Here is a 23,157-nt window from a genome sequence, read left to right as displayed (position 1 = left end):
AGCCGCCATCAGCAGACAGACAAGACTCCAGACCCGCACGCTCATCCCACACCTCTCCATTGTGCAACTCGGCAACGAAGTGCCGAGAAGCGGCGCTCCGCTCCTTAAATAATCCGGCGCCCTGATTGGCTCAGGGCTGGCCCTGGCGCAGCAGGCTGCACGAGGATTTCAGCCACCCCAGCGGGCCAGTCGGGCTCTTTGGTGGAGCTCTCGCTTTGCTGCCGCACAATCACTGTCAGATGCCACATCACTGTCTGTCGGCAAGCCCGCCGCGCCCCGCTGCGCTCACTTCACTGCCCCGGCTCTCAACGCACAGCTCCCCTACCTACTGAGCACTCATCTCCAAGACTTCCACAGCTTTTTAGAGAGAGTTCCGACTCATCATTCGGTCGGTGTGCGACACTCGCAACACTAGCATTGAAGATTAATGAATCAAGCTTATTTACAAGCTAATCACACACTGTAAGACCGAACAGTTAAAGTTTGATCAAATATATGGGTTGTAATCACTCAAAAAAATTAAAAAGTGTATTCGCCTCAAATTTTCTTTGTCATGTGTACTAATTTTCCATTTTAAGTTTACAGTGCTCAATCACTTCAATTAATTTTCCCGTCTGACGTCACGCACGCGCTACGAGCTCCATCTCCACCCAGCCGCGAGTTCAACCATCTTTGCTCTGCTCCTGTCAGGAAAGTATGCAGAGAAAAGTTTGCCAGTACAACTTAGTTATATTTACAAGTTGTTGCTAAAAAGCTGACATTTCTCTCTTAAATTCGCTGTGGGATTGCTTTGTGACGAAATTTTAGGTGAAACGCGCTGTGGCATGCTGACATTTTCTGAACCTTATGCTGACTGCACTGACTGCCATTATATTGATTTTTTTCTTTAGGCAGGCTAATCTGTTGAGTTTTGTTTATTTAGCACCATATTTTACTATTGTTATGTAATTTTCTGCATCAAATGTATTTAGTGTTTTAGCCTTTAATGTATGTCATGCATTTGAAAATTGAATGTGATTTGTGCCAATTTGGTCTGCTCTCTAAATGAATAGTTGAAGTCAGTGTATTTAGCCTAGATTTGTTTGAGCTCAAAGTGGGGTCACACTACACGATTTTAAGCCCGATTTGACCCTCACGACAAATCGGCACTGTCATGACAAGTAGCCTGGTCGGTGCATCCCGCTGCCGATAAGTCGTTTAGTGTGAGACGGGCTGATGCGTCGCTTGCCCTCCGATCTGATCGTAAGCTTATCGGAGCCGCTACGATTTTATTAAACTTGTTTAATATTTACGACTCGAAACGCGCCGATCGTGGAGAGTGACGTGATCAGCAGCCAATGAGAGCTGAGCTGACTGAAGAAGAGAAAAGAAACAGAAGACTAAACATGACAGGAGAATAAGATTTCCATACGTATTTATTAAAATACTTCAAATACCAATGGTTGTTTGGCGCAGGTTGTTTAAAAATACTGTAATACAGGGAAAATAATATTTTAAAATACCAATTAGTATTTGTAAGGCAGTGTGTCCACCAAAGGGTTTTTTCCCTGGGGTGGCGTATTTTTTCAATTGTTTGCAAAGGGAGCGCCACGTTTTTAAAACGCCGGCAGCAGGACGCGGCGCTGCGCGTTTCTTTCCGGTTGCCGAGAGTTGACAAATGTTCAACTTTGGGTAAAACGCAGTGCTCGTCACTGTCACTTTTTACCCAGCCGTCCAATCACAGCGGAGGAGGGGCGGGACAAACACCACCGACCGTCCTCTCTCTCTACGCGCTTCTTCCATCTATCTTGTGCCGACATTGTACAGTCAGTATTTGTTAGCAACACAAACTATCTGCGACATCAGGCACTTCAACACATGACTCCGGCGGATATTCCGTATCATAGCACTGAACCCTCGCAGCCGGCGCTTTCAGCTGCGGAAAACGCTTTGGTGGACACACGGCCTAATTGACCCAGGTCTGCGCTAAATATCGATCCCTACAATGCGATGCTCACACTGTGGGATGGATAGAGCTGTGAGTGCAGCTGCAGCTCTCACAGTGAAGCTCTCACGGCCATGTCTTCACTCTTTTCTCTCCGCTTTAGCAGCAGTTTGTGGTCGTGTTTTTGTTGCGCAGATTTCCGCAGTTTTGCACAGATCTGCAGAAATCCACTGATCCCATTGGTGGAGCAGCGCAGATGTGCTTATAACTGCGGACATCTGCACTTCACGAACGTGTCCTGTAAATGTCCGTCCGTGTGTGTTGACCTTTTCTCTGTGCGGATCACGCGTGTTTCTGCGAGATGTGGGGCTGCAGGCTGTGACGCAATCCACGACGAGGATGTCAGATCAGTGCAGTGTGCGCTCCTTCACGACGCAAAAGACATCAATTCAGTGCAAAATAGTCGTTAAGTGTGAGCCGCCCACTGTTCACAAAAGCGGGTCGGATTGTATAAATCGTGTAGTGTGACCCCAGCATTAGTCTCATTGCGTCAGTTGTGTGTAGATCTACTTTTTAAAAGTTTTCTGGTAGCCTACCTAGAAATTTTATTACCTCAAAAGTGCAGATGCACGTTTGGGAATGAGGGCATGGTTTGCGGTTTGACAATTTCATGCAATAACGTTCTTCCACGTGTTAATGTTTTATGTTTACTTAAGAAAAGAGTAACTTGCATTTAAATTGTGTTGACCTGTTTTTTTATTTCAAAATGTTTATAGCAATTTTGAGTTGGTTACTTAATGCATTAGTTTGTACATCTTAATTTAATTTAAAAAACAATTAAACAAAGTGGACAATTTGTTAATGAGAAATTAAATGCTTTTTGATAAAGGTAATTAAAATGTTTTACCTGTACTTAATTTGTACTATGAACACGAAATACCTACTAAAAATTACTATACAAGAAGGCTTCTTTAAATGATCAAATTAAGTAAGTGTCAATAAATATCACTTAGTAAAAGCAACTTAATAAAGAATGCTTCTTTAATTTAAAATAATTAGTTAGTGTCACTTAAAGTTACCGGTTTAAAGCTACTTAATAAAGAATGTTGCATTAACGTATAACATTGAATGTTACTTAATACTTTCGATGTAATCAGTTTCAAATTTTTTTGAGTTCAATTAACTTATCAGGTTTTACAGTGCATGCACTTCATGTTTACAGACAATTATTTTAAAGTCATGACTTATTCATGGTTTTTCCTAATGAATACTGCATGATCAAACAACTATAGTAAACTGAAATATGTGGGTATAGCTGCTTCATGCTTTGCTGTAACGGCATACAATTATTGTTTAAATGTTAGCACATGTATATACACAGGGATGGGCAAAGATACATCAAAATGTATTTTAAAATAAGATACCAAATACCTTAATTTTAAGTGTATCAAAATAAACTACAAAATACAGCAGCCATACCATGCATCAAAATAAACTACAAAATACAGCAGCCATACCATGTATCAAAATAAACTACTGTATTTTTGTATTTTAAACATTCTAAAAATACTTTTACAAGGGAGCATGAAATCACTTTGCAAACCTTCCTTCTATTGGCCTATTTGATCTATCCCTTCGCCAGTAAACTGACTCAGCTTATTAAGTAGACAATGTTTGATAGCAACAGCTTTCCTCTGCCTAACGAGTCGTGTGATAAAACTGACATAAGCAACCAGTTAACAGATCAAATATTCACATATCCCTGTGATCACCCAGATGAAGGTTAGTTTTAAAATAACCAACAGTTTAATGTTTAACTAACAGTTTGCTAATGACTCATAATTGTATTCTATTTTAGTTACTTGGTGTTTGGTAATGAAGGGCCTACTTTTCATCAGCAACACTGACTCAATGACAAACAAGTCATTCATAAGAAGACAACTGATGGCACCTTTATTCATAGCAACTAGTTAAGTAATGAATCATTTGATTGTTAATCATAAATATAATAAATTATGTGTCAGGCAGTCATTCATGCAATGGTATGCAAAATCATGATCATAAACAGCTACTTCAATTAGGGTACAATCATTTAGCATTCAATTATATATTTATCAATCATTGGACACCTATTTGGAGGTTGAAAACAAACATTTTAGCACTTTGTCAACAATTATTAAATGATCAATATGTTTTGATTTTAAATGTAGCCAGAAACATAATCAGAAAGTAGCAACAGAGCTTGCCAAGGAGTGGTGGATGGGTTGACAACCTTCTCTTTAATGGCGTTGCAGCACAACATTGTTAATGACAATAAGGCACACGTTTATTTAGGGTTAGAGTCCCCATTAAACTTTCTGCTGGTTTAACTGAATTGGGTGTAGATTTATATGGGCTCATTATGATATTTTGGAACTGGCTTGGGCTGGGATTCAGGCTGGTATTTTCGTCTAAAATTAGGCCCATACCCTGTTGTTGTAATACAGTGGGTTATAGTGAATAGTCTCTCCTCTGTAACGATTGAACATGACTTGGAACTTAAGCTGATTCATTCCCGTATCAGCATCAACTGAAAATGTGGGTGTTTAAGGAAAAAATCACAATTAAAAAAGGGAACATTGAAAATGATGAATATTGCCCAACCTGTTAAAATCAGTTTAGTTTTAATATGCCATATAGATGAAGATAGGAAAAGTCCAAATCCTGTATTATGATTGGTCAGAGCGAAATAGAGTGACATCACTGCCTTACTGTAACATGGCGTATTGTGACACATGCGGTATCCATGACAACAACTTTAGAATGCTTCACATGTATTCTAATAGTCAACCAGTCCATACAGAGAGAGACAACCCTTCTCATTGTTAACCAGACCATACAGAGAACCTAAAGAGAGCGCCAAGATGTGTAGAGTTTTTGTAACACAGAAAGTTAAAGACTTTTTTGGCCAATTCCAAAAAAAAACAGGCCCAGATGGCTATAGAAGTACCCATGGACATCGATGAAATGGAGGAAGAACCCATGGAGATTGATTTTAAATTTCCTGTAGATGTGGAAATGTTGACTGTGGCTCCCCTGGCTATTCCACTCAAGTACAAGTCCAGGAGAAGATGGAGCCACAGAATGCGCCCATACTGACACCGTTAACTGGGCATGGTCCTCTCCTTCAAGGCCAGGTCCATCTGGTGGCCTCCCTCCTCCGTCCCCGAGGCTGTGCTGCTGGAGGCTCAGCCAGAGGTCTTCACGGAGGAGGAGAAGATGAAGATCTGGACCTCACTGTGGAGGCAGACAGCAACCTCCTGCTCATGCTCCTCTCCTTCAAGGCCAGGCCCATCTGCTGGTCTCTCTCCTCGATCCCCGAGGCTGTGCTGCTGGAGGCTCTGGACCTCACTGTGCAGGGAGACAGCAGCCTCCTGCCTTTTTCCAAGTCCAAGTGTATTCAACCCATGCTTTCTCTTTTGATGACGCCTTTTGGATTTCCTTGATTGTCTTGTTCGTTCGATCGATTGTCCAGTTTGGGGCAATAAATAGAAAAACCAAATGGAAAATCAAATCTCTAATAAAAGAGTATATATATATATATATATATATATATATATATATATATATATATTTTGTGGTTCTTGTTTTCCATCTTTGTTATTCCATTTTCTTGAACTGGTTTGATTACAAATGCATCCAACTATGTGTCCACAACCTGATTTTTAAAGGGGAATTTCAAAAGGTTTGTATTTTTACAGTTCATTACACACCTTGCATTTTATTTGTGTGTGGGGGGAGAGGGTGGGGATGGAACTGAACGGGCCTATATTTACAAAAATCTTGGATATACTTTTTATGCCTTCCTAGCGCATCCTGCCCTGATTCTTGTAACTTGTTGCGAGGTTCCATTTTGTAGTAAACATCTCAGTTAACGTAACACTAATTATGTTGTCCTGTGCAGTAGGGTAGGCAATGCTCCAGGTTTGCTGGCTCCGGCTCCGGAGTGGCTCCAGTCTCAGTTCTAGCTCCAGGCCGGCTTAAATCAAATGGTGACATTTGCAAAAGTCAACACTGAGATCTCATCATTTGAAAAAACTCATCCCCTGAACCCATATGAGTACTTTTACAAGTATGTGCCAACTGAGATGATGGCATAGATCAGCAGTTCCCAAACTTTCTGGGTGGCGCCCCCCCAAAAACAGTCAGGCAGTCACAGCTCACTCCCCCCCCATGTCTCACACGGTCATATTTATATTAACATTTATTTTTCTGAAAGCCCTAATGCTTAACAAGGATGAATACACTTTAATACTTGTTTGCATTTCACTTTTCACTATTTTATTTGGCCATTTACATTGGAATCTCTCTGCATTAACCTATTCTTACTCCATCTAGTGCTGCTCACTCAAATTAATGAGACGGGTGAGCCTGAAGATACATTAACGCCCTCCTTCCAGATTTTGTAGACACAACTTATACCTACAAATGCAGTGAAAACTGCACGTGTCGGTCACATGGTGCCGCCATTTGCAAAATACGCATATTTATAAAAGCATGAACTTTGACCCAAAAAAAAAAAACATGAGCCATATTCAAAAACTTACCAAACTTTGCACAATAATCAGTTACAATGTTATGCTTGATTGTGGTGAGTTTTGTCACCAACGGTGAAACGGCGCACTGGTACTGATGCTGAAGGCCATGTCACATGCAGCAGTGAATATCTACAGAAGAGTGAATCCTAAGGTGTTTAAATTTTCAGTGATTAACCCCAGTACAAACATCTGTCAAAGTTGAAAAAGCTAAGTTGATTGTACAAAAAACATGACTGCTATACACCAATGAAAATCAACCATATAATGATATTCGTTATGTAGACCTCTACCTCCATCATGTGGACAAACTTGGAAATTGCATTCTGTATCTTCAATGCAGAAAACTTGAAACTTTCAAATGTCCATAAAACGCTTATACATGCATGAAAACTCACGAAACTCACAAGTGTTGTAGAAACCACTTATACCTACAAATGCAGTGAAAACTGAACATACTGGTGTCATAGTGTTGCTAAATAATGTGATAGGAGTCTAAATTGTGAAATGCAACAGCAATCTTCTTCTCCAAAACCTAATGGCACATGCATATACCACTTCACACACATGCATATCTTATGCCCCACTATTACGCTTGTTCATCAGTTCCCCGGGCATACACTTTGTCCGCCATGTAGCATTCTCTGATTCCAGATTTGGTGCCTTCTAATCCATGCCACTTATACCCACTGTGACACAAATTGGCATGCATGACACTAGTACAGAGTCCTACCAAGGGTGTTAAAGACTAGTTGCCCCAGTGAAAAACATGGGTGCTGTGGGCCAATGAAAAGAGGGGGAGAAACCAAAAGTGTAAGTAAAAAATATTCTTAAATATGATTCTCAACACACTGTAATGCAAGGTATTAAAATAAATACATGAACATGAACAGTGGTACAACAGCAATGACGTTGCTAAATCTGTAGTGGTGGGTTATTGATTTCAAATTAAAGTAATTTCAAACTGAGATCACAACGAGTGCGTGACTTCCTGTTTATATCATGTTACCGATGCAACACAGGGGGGCACGACTTTGTGCTCTTCTCTCTCGGTGAAATCATAACTTATGGTGACATTATATACTGATCTGTGCAGAATCGTTTGGGCTTTGCTGTAGGATTGAAAGGGTGAACATGAGACGTATACTGTGCGAGATACATCCGAAAAAACAGACCTACTCGGTCTTTGGCATGTATATCGTAACAACAAGAGACTCAGTCACAATCAGTGACTTCAACACGAATAGAATGTAAAGTATTAGTTTAAACACAGAGACATTTCTGCATGCAGATACAAATACTGTAACCTGAGATTTGTTTATATTGAGGGATTGTTTAAACTGTAGAAAAACCTGGAAGACAAGCGAGAGAGAAATCGAAAGTGAAACTAAAAATATAATGTGATTAACAACACACGAATACATGTTATTAAAATAATATATTAAGCTTAACAGTGGTAAAACGGCAATGAAACGGCACAATCTTTAGACCTGGGTATTGCTTTAATTTGAAAGTAATTTCAAACTGAGATCCAGTGCCACCACGAGTGAATGACTTCCTATTTAATATTAACGATGCAACCCGGGGGGTCAGGACTTTGTGCTCTTCTCTCTCAGTGAAATCGTAACGTATGGTGACATGTTATATACCAAACTGTGCAGAATCGCTTGATCTTTGCTGTAGAGTTGAAAGGGTGAACATAAGACGTTTCCTGTGTGAGCTATACCCCACAAAAGGGACATACTCGGTCAGGCGCAATAGTAATAACGAATTGCTGCTATTTGCCCCTTAGTGATATACTTTGCTTTTCCAGGTGTAAGTATATATAACGCACACATCATTAATCGATGTGACAACCAAATGAAACATCAAATAAACATCTAAATGAGGTTTAGAAGGTAACTACGAATGTATAATCTGCAGCAGTTGTGAGCTGTTTACAGTTTATTTTTATTTGCTTGCTTTGTTTTAGTACACAAACGAGTCAGGGATTATTTCAGCTATAGTCAAAAAAATACCGGAGACAAACCGAAAGTGTAACAAAAAAGAATAATTAAATGTAATGAACAACACACAGCAATACAAGATATTTAAATACACACAGGAAAATTAACAGTGGTACAACAGCAATGACTGCCGAATCTGTAGCGGTGGATTATTGCTTTCAATTGAAATTCATTTCAAACTGAGATCGGCTGGATCCTGCATCAATTCCTGTTTAAATTGATAATGATGCAACACGGAGGCACGACTTTGTCCTCTTCTCACTCTCAGTGAAATCGTAACTAATGACATGTGACATGTTATATACTCAACTATGCACAATTTCTGGCTCTACACAGTAGAATTGAAAGGGTGAACATAAGACATTTACTGTGCGAGCTACACTCGAAAAAACAGACCTACTCACTGAGGCGTATCAAAACAATTAAAAACATGAATACAATTCTTCCCCCATATAAACAACTAAATCACCCAAAATAGAAAAAAACAACAATACATAAACTTACAAAATAAACATGTTGTGCTGTGCTACACTAAAAATAACCATCTCTATCTAGCTCCTGTCTCTCCCTAGGTGCTGTCTGTTACCAAAGAAGCTGAGTTACATTACATCACTTGGTGTTGTAAAACCAATGCAGATATCTGCAGTGTGGATAGGTAGTAATGGAAATGTAAACCCCATTCCTGTCAACAATACTGTATATACTACCGGGCCTGGGATTTGCTATAGGTACCCATTAGGGGGTCAGAACCAGAGAAGTGCAAGTGACATTTTCAAGATATTAACATATTCAAATTGAGCTTTCATTTTATATACAGGATTTGATTAACTTTATTATTATCCCTGAGGGGAAATCGTTTTTGCAGTTAGTGTGCATACATAAAATCACATAATATAATGACATAGTACAGAGGGACATAGGACTATAACAATAAAATAAAAAATATGATGACATAGTTCATGCCAGACATACAATCAGAAGCAAAATAATATAAAATACAATATAAAGTCACTTCACAGTAACTTAAATAGGCAAAAAATGAATAAATACATATGGCATGCATTTGTATCACAATTTATGTGGTAAAAAGAGCAACATTCAAAGAAATAAAGAAGTTTCTTGCCTGTTATATGAATGCCATACCAACAAACAAACGTCACTGCTCTGGTTCTGAACCCCCACTATAATAAAACTTTATTTGGGGTGCCGTCCTCTTTTATGCTTACACCCCTACCCCCCCTGATATTGCGGACAGATGTTTCTATCACACAAATTGCTTAAGTCAATGTGACGGATATAGCCTCATGAAAACTGAAATATGTCGGTAGCACCTGAACAGCAACATTATCAATATCTTTAACATACACATGGTCAATGAGTGTTCCTCTTTCTGTAGTTGTTCCTTTCACATACTGCTTGAACCCATGGCACTCCATAACTTTTTGAACAGATGAAGATACAAGTATGTTTTCATTGAAGTCTCCCATAATGATTTTCCCACCTGGGTGCTGGTTCATTTTCTCAATCAAATGTACAAGGTTTCTTCTAAATACATCAAGTGTGTAGCTCTGAGGTCTGTATATAATAGCTACAGCCAAGTTTTGATTCTCTATGTTAAATACTAAGCATTCTAAATTGTGCAGTGAGAGATTTGAAATATTGAATGCTGCATAATTTCTGCAATACATACCAACTCCTCCATGGCACTGTTGTTTCATTTCAGCAAACAGTTTCACACTGGTATCATAGCAGTGTAACCTTGGCTTGTGGTGAAATGTAAATCCATTGAGTTTTGGTTCTTCTTGTGGCCACTCAGCTGTTAACCAGGTTTCTGTTAGACAAATAAAATCAGCATTCATAATCCTCTTATCTGACTCCAGATCCAGGACAAGTGCTTGAAGACCCTGAATATTTTGCATTATTATTGTACATGACACATCTGATTGTATGCCACCTTCAACTGGTGTATTGAACTTTGGCATCATTGTCAGGGCTGTTTCAACCTTTCCATTGCAATATATGGCTGAGTCTTTGAAATCTTGTATTGTAAGACCATTCAACGCTGTTACCCGACTTAATGCTACATATGCTTGTCCTGGTGCAAATATATGATACAACAGCTTTTTCAACTGTTAAACCTTGTACTTTGTGTACAGTACATGCCCAAGCCAATTTTAATGGAAACTGTCGTTTGACACCACCACTGTTTGTCACTTGGTCTTCCTGTGGCTCAATAGGTGTACTGTTGTCTGGTATTCCTGGCACATTGTTCTTTTTCCCACACAGTTTTTATCCAACTTTTGTATAATCAAATAGTACATACACTCACCTAAAGGATTATTAGGAACACCATACTAATACTGTGTTTGACCCCCTTTCGCCTTCAGAACTGCCTTAATTCTACGTGGCATTGATTCAACAAGGTGCTGAAAGCATTCTTTAGAAATGTTGGCCCATATTGATAGGATAGCATCTTGCAGTTGATGGAGATTTGTGGGATGCACATCCAGGGCACGAAGCTCCCATTCCACCACATCCCAAAGATGCTCTATTGGGTTGAGATCTGGTGACTGTGGGGGCCAGTTTAGTACAGTGAACTCATTGTCATGTTCAAGAAACCAATTTGAAATGATTCGACCTTTGTGACATGGTGCATTATCCTGCTGGATGTAGCCATCAGAGGATGGGTACATGGTGGTCATAAAGGGATGGACATGGTCAGAAACAATGCTCAGGTAGGCCGTGGCATTTAAACGATGCCCAATTGGCACTAAGGGGCCTAAAGTGTGCCAAGAAAACATCCCCCACACCATTACACCACCACCACCAGCCTGCACAGTGGTAACAAGGCATGATGGATCCATGTTCTCATTCTGTTTACGCCAAATTCTGACTCTACCATCTGAATGTCTCAACAGAAATCGAGACTCATCAGACCAGGCAACATGTTTCCAGTCTTCAACTGTCCAATTTTGGTGAGCTTGTGCAAATTGTAGCCTCTTTTTCCTATTTGTAGTGGAGATGAGTGGTACCCGGTGGGGTCTTCTGCTGTTGTAGCCCATCCGCCTCAAGGTTGTACGTGTTGTGGCTTCACAAATGCTTTGCTGCATACCTCGGTTGTAACGAGTGGTTATTTCAGTCAAAGTTGCTCTTCTATCAGCTTGAATCAGTCGGCCCATTCTCCTCTGACCTCTAGCATCAACAAGGCATTTTCGCCCACAGGACTGCCACATACTGGATGTTTTTCCCTTTTCACACCATTCTTTGTAAACCCTAGAAATGGTTGTGCGTGAAAATCCCAGTAACTGAGCAGATTGTGAAATACTCAGACCGGCCCGTCTGGCACCAACAACCATGCCACGCTCAAAATTGCTTAAATCACCTTTCTTTCCCATTCAGACATTCAGTTTGGAGTTCAGGAGATTGTCTTGACCAGGACCACACCCCTAAATGCATTGAAGCAACTGTCATGTGATTGGTTGGTTAGATAATTGCATTAATGAGAAATAATCCTTTAGGTGAGTGTATATCACAAAAGGAAAACATTCTCCTGGTCTCAAACATATATCAGAAACTGTTCCAAAGACACCATTTACTAGTCCATCCTCAACATCTATGTTTTTGAGAAGCATGACACAAGCACCTGCTGCCAAACTGATTGTTTTTGCCAAAAAAGTGTTCAACACTTTGTAATGATGACCATCTTTTTTTTCTAACTTGCCACTTTTTGGATTCCTGGAAAAGTCTTCAGCTTTAATATAGATAGGCTCTGGGCATATTGAATGCAGCATTGTTAGGTTATGTCTATCAACTTCTTCATTGGTTGCAAATATGTGAATCTCTTGAGATTCTTCTCCAGTTTCACAACTTTTAAGAATGGTGGCATCATTTTCATTCAATTGGTCTCACTTTTTCCGGGTTTTTAATCGGTTGAGCATCTGTGCAAACTCAGGATCTGTCTGTCTCACGATTTCAGTCAGTTCTGCTACACAAAACTCATCATTCCATAGATTGACTGCCCTTGTGTCATTATACAGTGCTGTTCCTTTCACTGGCGATAGCTGATAGAAATCACCCACAGCAATGATGCTTACTTTTCCAAACAATGAATGGTCACCAGTTTGCTTAATCTTAATCTCCCATGAATATAAGCAAGAAGTTTGTGGTCTGCCATCGATATTTCATCAATAATCAAAACCTGGAGATTTCCAAACTTAGACCGGAGAGTGTTTATCTTTTCCTCACCATGTGGCTGATAGGGTAGTTTTGCATCTATTCCTATTGCAAATGTACTGTGTATAGTTGCAGCTCCAATATTGTATGCAGCTACCCCTGTTGGGGCTGTCAATAGAACACAAATATCATCAGGATTTGGCGCAGCAGGGGCAAGAATTCTGATGACTCGTAATACAATGCTTTAATCAAATGGCTTTTCCCAGTTCCAGCTCCACCAGTAACAAATACATGCAATGGTTCTGGATTGTCACCAAGCGATTTAGTCAAACACCACTGATGGATTTTGTAGAATATCTCACACTGCTTATCATTTAAAGACCTCAGCAGATACTCAGCATCTTCCTTAGATATTGTACACTGACAGTTTTCAACCCAAGAAACAACATTCTTGTCTTTTAAAAGCAAGTCTGGAATGTTTTCATCAGTATCCGATGCATCAACTTCAGTGTTGTTTTCTGTTGATTCAATGCACTCTAACCGTTCTAATTCTGATTCAGGACAGATTTGAGCCCATGCATCTTCCAATGGACCAGTAGCTTCAAGAAGTTCCTGTGCTCTATCAATATTTTCAGCTTCCTTCTGAAATGCAGCTCTGTTGTTGTCAACTATGATTTTTACTGGTTCCACTATTTCATCTGCACACTTTACCTACTTGATATAAATTTTCAAATGTCTCAAAGTCTGCAGGTTTAAGTTGAGAGTCTACATAATAGGGCAGGAAAAGTTGCAGTATACTTTGATAATATTTTTCTGGATATTTAGTGGGGGATAATCTGGCATACCTCACAACTGCTAGCTGAGTTCATGATCTTCTCTTAACATATCCGAGACCATTGTTCAATTCAACTACTGTAGTATTTGTCTTGTTTCTTGATATTTCAGATTTTGACAGCACTCTGTATTCTGAACAAAAGCTAGCAAGACATAGGTTGTGAAATTCTCCTCCTTTAGGTCTATTTTTATAATGATCTACTATACTTGTCATCCAAATGTTGTCTTTGTGAATGTCATCAACTTCACTTTTGTTTTGTAGAATGTGTAGTGGCAAACTCATTTTAACAGGATGTTCCCCAGTAGGAATGAACTGTAGCTTACGAGATCCTTCTTTCAGCCTCATGGTGGCAACTCTATATAGCCTCTTGAGCACTAACTTCTCTATTGTGAAGATACACACCGCCAAGTCTTTTCAGACTGCATTTCCTTCATTTGTGGCTTCTTTCTAAGCATGATCCAGTAACAAACCCATTTCTCTTTCTGCTTTTGAAATGTAGGAGATAATGTATACTACACAAGAGTAAGCATCCACAACAAACTGTATATCCATATTTGCATTCCAGCTTCTCAGCAGATCCTTATTGTACTGATTTACCCAGATATTGTTAGGGTCTCAGTAGTAATATAGGGCATTTTTTCAGAAGGGGGGGCTGTGGGGGATTTGACCTTTAACCTGAACTTGAGTTGAACTCGGGGGGGGGGCTTCCTAGGGGGGTTAAGGGGAGATTTGACCTTTTGACCTTGAACTTGAGTTGAACTCGGGAGGGCCCCTTCCTAGGGGGTGGGGGGGCTTCCTAGGGGGTGGGGGGCCTTCCTAGGGGGTGCGGGGTGCTTGTACTGCGTCACAGAATAATTACCATATTGATGGGTTCCGAAGGAATGTGCAGGGTGGTGGGGGTCTTAAACTGTTTTTCAAACCCTCCACAAGATTTGTCTTTAAGCCAGACTGATTCTTTAGTAAAATAGCTATTTTTCTCTATACGTGTGAAGCTCCAAAAGAGTGCTATGTATACCCTTCAGATTCTTTAGAAAACATAGATATTTTTCCCTACGCTAGTGAAGCTCCAAAAGAGTTGTATTTAAGTCCTCCCGATTTATTTAGTAGAATAGCTATTTTTCCCTACACAAGTGAAGCTCCAAAAGAGTTCTATTAAAGCCCTCACGATTCTTTAGTAACATAGATACTTCTACTTAAGTGAGATCCGCAAGGCTGTCTCTTCAACAGGGCCAAAGCTGTTACCTCTTTCAAATGGACAAGGCTTATGTCAGTCTGGAGCTTTTTGAGCTAGTGGGGGTGGCGAGGAGATGTCTACGTCTTTAATAACCTCGGATCGGTGAATATTTAGTATTTTGGGGGCGGAGTTGACAGGTCACTGAAGAAATAGCCTATCACGTTAGAGTTTGGTTTGAATAATTTAAATATTTGGGGGCGGAGTTAACAGGGCACTGATGACAGGTGGTGTCTGTTTTCAATTTGAAGCGATGGGCCCCCCTAACCACAGATAATGGAATGTGTTGAGAGATAGCGATCTGTAGAAGCGGTGGGGGCTGTGGACAGCTTGAGAGACACAAGATGGACTGAACTTTAGAAAATCCTGAATATGAGCAAAATGAAAAGAAATGTAATACAGAAAATGTAAATTAAAACTTTCAGTAATCAGCATAATCTCAGTAAATACTACACCAACCCAAGACCAAAAATGAAATGTAACGTTACTAAGTTAAGAAATCCTTAAATATAGAAGAGTTATAGAATATATATGTTATATAAGAAGCATAGACTATATATGTAGAAACTGGGAAATTTCAATACAACTCAATAAAATCAGCATTTGTAATAATATTAGTAACCAAACATCAAATTATTTTAAATAAATATGTAATATAATCCATTCATGCATTAAGATTAAGTAAATACACTCAATATGATCTCAGCACATCCTATGTGTGTGTGTGTGTGTGTGTGTGTGTGTGTGTGTGTGTGTGTGTATGTATGTATGTATATTTATATAAGTTACACATTCGAATAGCTTGACAATATCAAGTTTGAACAGCCTTCAGTACATTTAAGTAGTATCATTCTTACAGAGGGGTGTCTGTGTGTGTGTGCGTGTGTGTGTGTGTGTGTGTTTACATATATACCGAGTGCAAGCTGGAGATCACGGCCCCAGGTTTCTTTTCTTTTTCTTTTTCAGATCCTAATAAGATTCAGCTCTTCCTCCACTTTGCACAGATTTGTACTAGATTGCAACTTTGACGTACAGAGCTAAAGAATGATAAGTCAGGCTAAATGGTCTAAACTTTAGAAAATCCTGAATATGCACAAAAGTAAAAGAAATGTAGTACAGAAAATGTAATTGGAACTTTCAGTAATCAACATAATATCAGCAAATACCACTCCTACCCAAGACCTATATTTTCCTGTATTGTAGAATATATCAAACGTGTTTTTTAAAGAAAAGGTAAATGTAAAGCTTGAATAAATACAAATGTAATGTTTTAAATGTTTGTGTGTGTGTGTGTGTGTGTGTGTGTGTGTGTGTGTGTATTCACAACACCCGGTGATGTAAATGAAATGTAACGTTACTAAGTTAACTTAAGAAATCCTTAGAAGAACCATAGAATATATATGTAGAAACTGAAATTTCAATAAAACTAAATAAAAGCAGCATTTGTAATAATATTAGTAACAAAACATCAAATTATTTTAAATAAATATCTATTGTAATCCATTCATGCAATAAGATTAAGTAAATACACAATATGATTTAAGCAAAAATCTATGTGTGTATGTATATTTATATAATTTACACATTATAATAGCTTGGGGGTGCAGTCTGAAGACCTTAATGGTCTTGGTTGTATTGACAGTAAGACATTTGAACAGACTTCAGTACAACTATCTAGTAACTTATGTACAGACATAAAGAACGAAAACACAATTTAATAACGATAGTAAGTAAATGAAACTAAACCACACTTATTTAACTTTAGAAATACAGTATATAACTGACATTTAACTGAGCACAGCTCTCTTTGCTAGTTAGATAACTCTCCACGGTCAAACAGAAGCCTTGTAGTAGTAACTTTCTTACAGAAATAAAGAATGCACCCCATGGTGTTAAGAAAAAAATAAATTAAAAAATACTAAAGTAACTTTAGACATATTAAATATGTATCATTCATTAAGTATGTGTCTACTAAAACAGTAGATTTATACTTTTTCTAGAAAAAAAGTCTCCAGTCTCAGCATCTCAGGGAGTGAGACTGACCTAGCAGCACATAAACAGAATACAGACAGAGGCCAGAGGTAGCAGCAACCTTAGAGATCATGCGTGAATCAAGCAGGTCTGTAGTGAGATAGGGTTAACACAAAACAATCAGGCACAGAAAAAGAGAGATTGGCTAGAAATAGAAAACCAATAAAAAATAAATAGAAAATACATACATAAATAAATAAATAACCATAATAACAGGGTGAGTTATAAAGACCAAACCGACACACTCAAATATTTGAACGTTTTATTAAGAATTTGCTTCACCGAAAAAGTTCACACAGTCATTCCACTGATGCCCTGACAGGATCACACTGCAGTGGAGGGGCTTCACAAACAGCACGTCCTGCTCTCAGCACCGCGGTGGGGGTTTGCAGGAGCGGCACGGTTCCATCAACAACACAAAACTAGTCCCCCTAATGACTGAGAATTTATCACCAGAAAACCTGTACAAATCCAGCGGTCAGGCACTTCTACCCTGTCTGAGTAACGTGATTCAGTAACATCTCTAAATTATATTCTGTATAAATTCTATGTAGTTCTCATCTGGGTGTCTGATTTTAAGTCTTCCTTTTTATGGTTTTAAACCATTTTTGCAATTAAGTGATATTGTACAGATATATGAGACACCAGATGTATTTCACTAGTTTTGCAAACTGCTTTTTGAGACTCATTATCTGTATCTAAGTAATGTACAATTGTGTTGAAACATGCACAGTGTACTGAAATACATGACATACTGATGTGATAGAATTTACTATTTCGCTACAAACGTTGAAATTTGGGAAATGCTTTATTATTATTTTTATTTTTTTATTATTATTATTTTTTTTTTCGGCAGACGCCCTTATCCAGGGCAACCTTCAACATGAAATGTTTGTGCCTTAAAAGAATAATTTCACTTTAAATTTGTATTGATTTGTATTACAAATAACTTTAATAATAACTAAACTGACCACCAACCACCACCTGTCTGTGAGCGCACTAAAGACAAATTAAACTTTCCAAATAGTGACATTAAAAATACACTAACTTGAAAGTGTAAAGATTGCATCTAAGAGGGGTTTAAAATTAAATGATTGAGATTTAACAGATTAGTAATTGTAAGAATAAGTAGCATCTTAATAGTTACCTTGAATTCAGGACAATACAGTTAATGATCATAAGCAAAATTAATAAGGGTTTTGAGGCCTTGAAAAAATGCGTGGAGCTGGAATCTGTTAAAAAGAGACTGTGCTTCCGCCGTGAAGGTCGGCGGAGATGTGAAGGCGGTTGGCGGCGTGTGGACGTGTACGGACACGCCCTCTTCTAAGAGCGCCACGGGGTGGGACTCGGGTCAGAAGACAAAGAAAATGTCTTCTCCAAAAATCAAGGAGGCCGCCAGGGCCCGCGAACCTCTTCCCTCCCCAGCTAGCCCCCGGGCCTATGCTCCGGGCTTTAATACACCTGTGGACCCCCGAAGCCTCATCCCCTGATATAAAATACAAATGACACGTTTTGTTTGTTTAATAAACATGTTCATGGTCTTATCCTGTGAAATAGGGTGTATTTATTAATGTTAAAGAACTACAATGTTTTTGCGTGGACGGTGCGCTGGGTTAAAATCCAGAAAGCATAGGAATACATTGTACGGTGTTATTCGTTTTCAGAACCTGTTTATAGGTTCAAAGGTATAAAAGTGCCTAAGCTAGATCCCTCTGTGAATACTTCAATATAAACACGGTCGTTGAAATATGTAATCATGTTTAAGGTGTTTGACGCTACAAATGGGCCACCTGTAGGTGAAATAACTAAATACATGTTTTGTTTGTATAGAGGTGGAAAGACAACACAAACAGCCTTGTAGACTCACATTACACCAGATCCCTGTGATATAATCAAGTACACAATACTAACTCCATTTAAAAATAAAGCCGGTAAGATGTGCCAAATGTTTACAGTTTAAGAATGGGACATTTTTACATGTAGAATACATGGGAATATAAACATATATATATATATATATATATATATATATATATATATATACATATGTTTTCATTTGATCTATTTAAGGCTATAATCCACCTCATACATACCTCCTATAGGGCAATTCTAAATGTTACAATTAATTCTATTGTCTGACTTTCCTCTATTATTTGAATATTTGTCTTTTAAAATATCTTGACACTCGATATCCATAAAAGAAAATTAGGTATATAGTCAATGATACAACTAAACAAAAAAGCACCCCTACTACCTAGGTCCTCGGTCTGTGCTACCAACCAGAGGAGCTCTTAGAGGCGCCTGCTCTGCCCCTGCAGGGGTTTTGATAAGCGGCTCCACCCCGGGCTGGGGCCCCTAGCCTGTGACTGATGCTTATTACCGATCGCTGAGTTCACAGCTCTCTCATATCAAACCCTTGATCTGATATGAATGTGCAGTTCTTTTCAGGATGCTCAACCAGAAAGAGAACTGTAAAGAAAACAAATAAATAAATAGTAATTCAAACTTATGTAATGAGTCAGAGTTTTCACAATCATGTTTCGTGACTTTTTAACACACAGACACAGTTAGATCCCTTCCTCCCGGTCTGTGGTCACCCGCTATTCAGTTTTCTTATTTGAACGACACAAATGTGTTGTTGTTTCTAAGCATTTATTAGGTCTCTGTTTTAGGGCCTCAACTTAGTTTTCTTTATTGTCACAACTGAGTAAAATGTTCTTGTTTTTTTTATTTAAAGTCACACATTTGTTTCTTTTATCTTACTTTGAAAACCTTTTTCAGCCAACTAATGTCATAAAGACGGAAAGTCTTTGTAAACAGTTATTTCTGATGTGTTTGAGGTATTTGGTTATAGTTATTTGAAATTACATACTAATCTAAAGCAGATTCCCCCTGAGTATTTGTCATAGGCTCCCTGTTTGTATTCAGCATTGTGATTTATAATAATGCATTTGATTAAGGTTGAATAAATCCAAAACAATAAAATAAAATAAAATCTTGATCTTTGTTAAAATGAACCTTTGTCTTTAGCCTGTATTTTACTGATAAGTCAAATCCCGCTTAAAATTGCTTGTACATCGGGCCCAAAAGCCAAATATGTCCACCAGTATAAAAACTGTGTTCATATGATTTAAAATACAAGTGCTGAATAAAACAACAAATCAATACGATTTTAATAAACATGCTGTTAGAAGGCGATACACATGGCACCATACTTCTTGACAGACCAGAAAAACTGATGTGGTTGAAGCTGTACTTTTCATTTCAGGGGTAATGCAGACAGATGACGGGGTACGAGAGTCAGTGTCCTATGCTGTGGGACGTGTGACGGTGGTTCAACCCCCTTAAAGCTTGAGAAATCCAGTCCCCCAATTTGTGTAACACTCCAGACTATCACTAGTGTTGTATTTTGAATAATGTTCAACCAGGCTTAATAGCCCTGCCTGTTCATTAACTGTATTGTCCTGAATTCAAGGTAACCATTAAGATGCAACTTATTCTTACAATTACTAATCTGTTAAATCTCAATCATTTAATTTTAAACCCCTCTTAGATGCAATCTTTACACTTTCAAGTTAGTGTATTTTTAATGTCACTATTTGGAAAGTTTAATTTGTCTTTAGTGCGCTCACAGACAGGTGGTGGTTGGTGGTCAGTTTAGTTATTATTAAAGTTATTTGTAATACAAATCAATACAAATTTAAAGTGAAATTATTCTTTTAAGGCACAAACATTTCATGTTGAAGGTTGCCCTGGATAAGGGCGTCTGCCGAAAAAAAAAATAATAATAATAATAAAAAAATAATAATAATAAAGCATTTCCCAAATTTCAACGTTTGTAGCGAAATAGTAAATTCTATCACATCAGTATGTCATGTATTTCAGTACACTGTGCATGTTTCAACACAATTGTACATTACTTAGATACAGATAATGAGTCTCAAAAAGCAGTTTGCAAAACAAGTGAAATACATCTGGTGTCTCATATATCTGTACAATATCACTTAATTGCAAAAATGGTTTAAAACCATAAAAAGGAAGACTTAAAATCAGACACCCAGATAAGAACTACATAGAATTTATACAGAATATAATTTAGAGATGTTACTGAATCACGTTACTCAGACAGGGTAGAAGTGCCTGACCGCTGGATTTGTACAGGTTTTCTGGTGATAAATTCTCAGTCATTAGGGGGACTAGTTTTGTGTTGTTGATGGAACCGTGCCGCTCCTGCAAACCCCCACCGCGGTGCTGAGAGCAGGACATGCTGCTTGTGAAGCCCCTCCACTGCAGTGTGATCCTGTCAGGGCATCAGTGGAATGACTGTGTGAACTTTTTCGGTGAAGCAAATTCTTAATAAAACGTTCAAATATTTGAGTGTGTCGGTTTGGTCTTTATAACTCACCCTGTTATTATGGTTATTTATTTATTTATGTATGTATTTTCTATTTATTTTTTATTGGTTTTCTATTTCTAGCCAATCTCTCTTTTTCTGTGCCTGATTGTTTTGTGTTAACCCTATCTCACTACAGACCTGCTTGATTCACGCATGATCCGGTGTGACTCTAGTGTGACTGTGTCTCCCTGCGCTTCTCTTTCGCTGTTGTCTCTAAGGTTGCTGCTTCCTCTGGCCTCTGTCTGTATTCTGTTTATGTGCTGCTAGGTCAGTCTCACTCCCTGAGATGCTGAGACTGGAGACTTTTTTTCTAGAAAAAGTATAAATCTACTGTTTTAGTAGACACATACTTAATGAATGATACATATTTAATATGTGTAAAGTTACTTTAGTATTTTTTAATTTATTTTTTTCTTAACACCATGGGGTGCATTCTTTATTTCTGTAAGAAAGTTACTACTACAAGGCTTCTGTTTGACCGTGGAGAGTTATCTAACTAGCAAAGAGAGCTGTGCTCAGTTAAATGTCGGTTATATACTGTATTTCTAAAGTTAAATAAGTGTGGTTTAGTTTCATTTACTTACTATCGTTATTAAATTGTGTTTTCGTTCTTTATGTCTGTACATAAGTTACTAGTTAGTTGTACTGAAGTCTGTTCAAATGTCTTACTGTCAATACAACCAAGACCATTAAGGTCTTCAGACTGCACCCCCAAGCTATTATAATGTGTAAATTATATAAATATACATACACACATAGATTTTTACTTAAATCATATTGTGTATTTACTTAATCTTATTGCATGAATGGATTACAATAGATATTTATTTAAAATAATTTGATGTTTTGTTACTAATATTATTACAAATGCTGCTTTTATTGAGTTTTATTGAAATTTCAATTTGAGTTCAACTCAAGTTCAAGGTCAAAAGGTCAAATCTCCCCTTAACCCCCTTAGGAAGGCCCCCCCACCCCCTAGGAAGGCGCCCCCCCGAGTTCAACTCAAGTTCAGGTCAAAGGTCAAATCCCCGCAGCCCCCTCTTCCGAAAAAGTACCCTATATTACTACTATTGCTGTCTGCTCCATAGGCTCCACAATGTGAGCAGCGATGCCCTGCAGCCAACCTGGGTCCCATACACCTCCACCAAGTCTGCGGAGGATCTCCTGGACTTCTCCCTGCAGCTCATGACTGGTAGAGGCCAACCTAATGCAGCTCTAACCCTCCCGTGTACTGGAGTGCTGCTCTGCTCTGTAGAGGCCTCATGCTGCTCTCCGCAGATGACTGGAGCTCCCCTAGACCCTCCAACGTGTACTTCCTGGGGGACGTCCTGAACATCCAAGCCTCCGTCAACCAGGCCAGCCACGTGCCCCTGCGGCTGTTTGTGGACAGCTGTGTGGCCACCTTGACCTCTGACCCGACCTCTTCTCCCAGTTACACTTTCATTGGGAACTATGGGTGAGTGAGATCCCATAGCTAAGCATGGCCAGGGTGCTTGCAGGTGTTGGGTGTCGACTCCGAGCAGGGACTGATCATGGATTTCCTCCTGTCCCCAGTTGCCTGATTGATGCCAAGGTGACGGGCTCCAGTTCTCACTTCATGCCAAGACCTCAGGACGTCACTAAGCTGCAGATGGTGCTTGATGCCTTCAGGTTCCACAATGATGCCAACAGCTCTGTAAGTCTCCCAGCCACTCTGCCTCTGAGCTTTTGACTACTGCTTTTGCATCTTTGGCTTGGTTGGCCTCTGCTTTCTCAACTGTGTGGCTTCTTGGGCATTGAAGCAGCTCTCCCAGGGTGCACTAACTGTGCCAATGTCTGTTCTGCTCAGATCTACATGACCTGCCACCTGAAGGTGACTGCTGCTTCCCAGGCTGTGGACAACCTGGACAAGGCCTGCTACCCTGTGGGCAACAGGTAGAGGGGGAGGAGGGTGCTTGAGGCCCTTGGTGTCCTTCTCCGGGTCTCCGTCCTGATGGCTGTATCCCTA

Source organism: Amia ocellicauda, chromosome 23, assembly GCF_036373705.1.
Source record: "Amia ocellicauda isolate fAmiCal2 chromosome 23, fAmiCal2.hap1, whole genome shotgun sequence".
In the NCBI taxonomy this organism is placed as follows: Eukaryota; Metazoa; Chordata; class Actinopteri; order Amiiformes; family Amiidae; genus Amia; species Amia ocellicauda.
The sequence above is the reverse complement of the archived record's forward strand: the minus strand, read 5'-3'. Positions refer to the sequence as shown.